Raw genomic sequence first — 5,862 nt, 5'->3', positions numbered from 1 at the left:
ACCATTGATTGCTTAATCCGTTAATCTCAGTGGGATTCGACCTCACTCTTTTGTGAGTTATTACTTGACGACAATTCGGTATACTTGCCGAAGGAAAATTATTGAGAGACAAGTTTCCGTGTGTATCAAGGCATGGCATAACCGTGAGGCAGATTACCAGCTCTCTGACAACTGTCACAGTTACGTACAAACTCTCGGGAGTCTCTATAGAGAGTAGGCCAGTAGAAACCGCATTGGAGAACGTTTGTGGTTGTTCGCTCACCTCCGAAATATCCTCTATATTGTGATCCATGGCAATGCCATATAATCTTCTGTGCCTCTTCTCTAGGCACACATCTACGGATTACTCCGTCTGCATACCTCTTAAAGAGATATGGTTCATCCCACAAGTAGTACTTTACATCAGAAATCAATTTTTTTGTTTGCTACTTATTGTACTCTTTGGGTATGAATCTCACATCTTTATAGTTTGCAATGTCTGCAAACCAAGATACTTCCTGAATGGTAAAGAGTTGCTCATCCGAAAAGGTTTCAGAGATCTCAGTAGGAGGGAGGAACGCTCCTGCTACTGGCTCTATCTCGGATAGGTGATCAGCTACTTGGTTCTCTGTCCCTTTTCTGTCTCTTATTTCTATATCAAACTCTTGCAGAAGCAAAACCCATCTTATGAGTCTGGGTTTTGAATCCTACTTTGTGAGGAGATATTTTAGAGCAGCATGATCAGTGTACACAATCACTTTTGATCCTACTAAATAAGATCTGAACTTGTCAATGGCATAAACCACTGCAAGCAACTCCTTTTCTGTGGTTGTGTAATTTTTCTGCATGTCATTCAAAACACAGCTAGTATAATAAATGACATGCAGAAACTTGTCATGCCTCTGTCCCAATACTGCACCAATGGCATGGTCACTGGCATCACACATTAGTTCAAATGGTAATGTCCAGTTTGGTGCAGAAATGACTGGTGCTGTGACCAGCTTAGCTTTCAGAGTCTCAAACGCCTGCAGACACTCTGTGTCAAAGACAAATGGCGTGTCAGCAACTAGCAGATTGCTAAGAGGTTTTGCAATTTTTGAAAAATCCTTTATAAACCTCCTATAGAATCTTGCATGCCCTAGAAAGCTTCTGATTGCCTTAACATTGGTAGGTGGTGGTAATTTTTCAATTACCTACCTTAGCTTGATCCACCTCTATCCCCTTATTCGAAATTCTGTGCCCAAGGACAATTCTTTCAGTCACCATAAAGTGACATTTCTCCCAATTTAAAACCAGGTTAGTCTCTTGGCATCTTTTCAGAACAAGTGCTAGATGGTTAAGACAGGAGTTGAATGACTCTACAAATACTGAGAAGTCATCCATGAAGACTTCCAGAAATTTCTCTACCATATAAGAGAAGATGGAGAGCATGCACCTTTGAAAGGTTGCAGGTGCATTGCACAGACCAAATGGCATTCTTCTGTAGGCAAATACTCCAGATGGACATGTGAATGCTATTTTTTCTTGGTCCTGAGGATCTACTGCAATTTGGTTGTAGCCTGAATAGCCATCCAAAAAGCAGTGGTATTCATGACCTGCTAGTCTCTCTAGCATCTGGTCTATGAATGGTAAAGGAAAATGATCCTTTCTGGTGGCTGTATTGAGCCTTCTGTAGTCAATACACATACGCCACCCTGTAACTGTTCTCGTAGGAACCGGTTTATTCTTTTCATTATGAACCACTGTCATGCCTCCTTTCTTAGGGACAACTTGGACAGGCTCACCTAGGGGCTATCAGAAATAGGATAAATAATCCTAGCCTCTAGTAACTTAGTGACCTCTTTCTGCACCACCTCCTTCATGGCTGGATTCAGCCGCTTCTGTGGTTGAACCACTGGTTTAGTATTATCCTCCAATAGGATCTTGTGCATGCATCTGGCTGGGCTAATGCCCTTAAGATCACTTATGGACCACCCAAGAGCTGTCTTGTGTGTCCTTAGCACCTGAATTAGTGCTTTCTCTTCATGTGAATCTAAAGCAGAGCTTATGATCACGGAAAAAGTGTCATCTTCTCCCAGAGATGCATATTTCAGGGATGGTAGTAGTGGTTTGAGCTCGGGTTTAGGAGGCTTTTCCTCTTCCTGAGGAGTCTTCAGAGGATCTTCTCTTTTCTCTGGTTCCTCCAGATCAGGCTGAACATCTTTAAAAATATCCTCTAGCTCTGATTCGAGACTCTCAGTCATATTGACCACTTCCACTAAAGAGTCAATAATATCAGCGCTCATGCACTCCTTTGATGTGTCTGGGTGCTGCATAGCTTTGACAGCATTGAAGAACTGAAGATTAATGGTGTAGAAGTTATAGTAAACTCTCGTTGCAAGTATAGTTACTAAACCAAGCAATCAACCTTTCTTACAAACGTTTTAGTTGTCACAAATAACAAACCCCTTTAAAATTGATAACCAAGTATTTAAACCTCGGGTCGTCTTCTCAAGAAATTGCAGGGAGGTGTTCTTATTATTGGTTATGAGTTTGTAAATTGGGGATTTTTAATGTATAAGATAAAAAGCGAGAATAGTAAATGGCAAGAAAGTAAATTGTATTAAATTAAATAGATAATAAAACTCTTGGAAAGGTATGAAAACTGGAAGTCCTATCCTGGTTATCCTTATCAATTGTAATGAGAATTGGATTTTTCTCCCACTTTGTTAACCTCTAACTATGAAGGTAAGTTAAGTGGATGAATTAATTCTGATTCCTCAAGTCCTAGTCTTTCCTTGGGAAAAGTTAGAGTTAGTGGAACTCGAATTAATTCTTGAAGAATTCCAATTTTCAATTAACAATGAGTTTGATAACTCAAGAGTCTCCAATGACTCAACCAAAGCCAAAAGGGAAAAATCCAAATTATTTATATAATAAATAAAAGAAAGCAATCATAATTCTGAAATACCTCAATTAGCACTAATAAAGATATCAAATGTAACATGGAAGAGTTCATAAATTAAATTAGGAAAAATAAATAAAAAGAACATTGAACCTGTGATGAAGAAGAAATAATCCTAAATCCTAAAACTAAATCCTAAGAGAGAGGAGAGAACCTCTCTCTCTAAAAACTACATTTACTCCTAAAATTGTGAATGTGAAAGCTTATTTATGAATGGATGCATTCCCCCACTTTATAGCCTCTAATCTGTGTGTTCTGGGCTGAAAACTGGGTCAAAAACAGCCCAGAATTCGCTCCCAGCGATTTTTGTTACGTTCAGGTCGCGGGAAGGTGACGCGGAGGCGTCGTCCACGCGATGGCGTAGATTGAAGTTCGCAGATGTGACGCGGGCGCGTCATTCACGCGTTCACGTCACCTAACGTCGAGGCAGCTATGGCAAATTATATATCAAATCGAAGCCCCAGACGTTAGCTTTCCAACGCAACTGGAACCGCATCATTTGAATCTCTGTAGCTCAAGTTATGATCGTTTGAGTGCAGAGAGGTCAGGCTGGACAGCTTTAGCAGTTCCTTCAGTTTCTTGTATTCCTTCCACTTTTGCATGCTTCCTTTCCATCCTCTAAGCCATTCCTGCCCTGTAATCCCTGAAATTACTTAGCACACATATCAAGGCATCTAATGGTGATAAGAGAGGATTAATATTAGCAATATAAAGGCCAAAGAAGCATGTTTTCAATCAAAGCACATAATTAGGAAGGCAAATGTAAAACCATGGAAATAGTATGAATAAGTGGGTAAAGAGTTGATAAAAAACTCTCAATTAAGCATAAGATAAACCATAAAATAGTGGTTTATCAAGCATTCAACTTAAACTCATCCTCATTGACTCTCAGGGTTATCTCCCCTTTTTGGACGTCAATGAGGGTTCGTCCAGTTGCTAGGAAAGGTCTTCATAGAATGAGAGTTGCACTCTTGTGCTCCTCCATTTCCAGCACGACAAAGTTAGTGGAAAAGGCAAATGGCCCAACCTTGACAATCATGTCCTCAATTACGCCTTATGGAATTTTAATGGAGCCATCAGCAAGTTGGAGGCATATCCGGGTTGGTTTAACTTCATCAGTCAAACCAAGCTTTTTGATAGTGGATGCAGGTATTAGGTTGATACTTTCCCCAAGATCACATAGAGCTGTCTTGGTACAAGCATCCTCTAATGTGCATGGTATCATAAAGCTTCCGGGATCTTTAAGCTTCTCTGGTAAGCTTTTTAGAATGACTACACTACATTCTTCAGTGAGGAAAACTTTTTCAGTTTCTCTCCAATCCTTCTTATGACTTAAGATCTCTTTCATGAACTTAGCATAAGAGGGTATTTGCTCAAGTGCCTCTACAAACAGAATCTTTATTTCAAGAGTCCTAAGATAGTATGCAAAGTGGGCAAATTGTTTATCCTGTTCCGCTTTTCTGAGGATAAGGCATCTTGGCTTTATATTCTTCAACCTTAGTCGCTGCAGGTTTACTTCATACAGAAGTGGTTGGAAAGGCCTGCCTAAGGGGGTTGTTATCAGCACTTGCAGGTGTCTGATCCCCCATTGGCATTTGAACGCCAGAATTGGGTGCTGTATGGGCGTTTAACGCCAGATTGCCACCCTTTTCTGGCGTTTGGATGCCAGATTTGACCATCCACTGGGTGTTTAACGCCAACTTTTTACCCTTTTCTGGCATTTGAATGCCAGAATTATTCCTCTCTAGGCTCTTACTGTCTTCAGAGAGATTTTGGATAGTGGCTTGGTCATCCTTTGTCTGTTGTTCCTTTCTTGGCTTTCTGCTGCCTTGAGTTGAGGCATTCAATGTCTTCCCACTCCTTAAATAGACAACTTGGCACTCTTCTGTTATCTATTTAGATAACTGCTATCTTGTCTGGTCCAATTGTGCTTCCATATTCTTGTTAGCATTTTTAGTGTCTTGTAGCATTTCTTTAAATTCTGCTAACTGTTTTGTTATAAGCAGCAGTTGTTGATTGAGTTCAACAACTTGTTCTAGAGAACTAAGTTCAGTGGATAGTGCTTTAGCCTCTTCTTTCATGGAGGACTCACTACTTAGGTACAGATGTTGATTTCTAGCAACTGTATCAATGAGCTCTTGAGCCTCTTCAATTGTCTTTCTCATGTGTATAGATCTACCAGGTGAGTGGTCTAGAGACATCTGGACCTTTTCTGTAAGCCCGTAGTAGAAGATGTCTAACTGCACCCTTTCTGAAAATATTTCAGAGGGGCATTTCCTTAGCATCTCTCTGTACCTCTCCCAGGCATTATAAAGAGATTCATTATCCTCTTGTTTAAAGCCTTGGATATCCAGCCTTAGCTGTGTCATCCTTTTTGGAGGGAAATATTGATTCAGGAATTTGTCTGATAACTATTTCCATGTTCTTATACTTGCTATTGGGTTGGTTGTTTAACCACCTCTTAGCTTGATCTTTTACAGCAAATGAAAACAGTAATAATCTGTAGACATCCTGATCTACTTCCTTATCACGTACTATGTCAGCAATTTGTAAAAACTGTGCCAAAAACTCAGTAGGTTCTTCCTGTAGAAGACTGGAATACTGGCAATTTTGCTGCACCATGATAATGAGCTGAGGATTTAGCTCAAAAGTGCTGGCTCTGATGGGGGATATACATATACTACTCCCATATGAAGCAGTAGTGGGGTTATCATATGACCCCAGAGTCCTTCTGGACTGTTCATTTCCACTTAGGTCCATGATGGAGAAAGGGAGATGATGTGGATTGTAAATAAAAATTTTATTCTTTTATTATATTTTTTTGAATACCGAAATTAAAAGAAAAGAAAATAAAATAAAATAAATGAAAAATCGAATATAAGTTCAAAAATTAAAAGAAAATTGAAAACTAAAATAATTAATTAATTAAAAAGATTTAA

Source organism: Arachis ipaensis, chromosome B09 (assembly GCF_000816755.2).
Source record: "Arachis ipaensis cultivar K30076 chromosome B09, Araip1.1, whole genome shotgun sequence".
Classification (NCBI taxonomy): Eukaryota; Viridiplantae; Streptophyta; class Magnoliopsida; order Fabales; family Fabaceae; genus Arachis; species Arachis ipaensis.
This window is presented reverse-complemented; position numbering follows the sequence as displayed.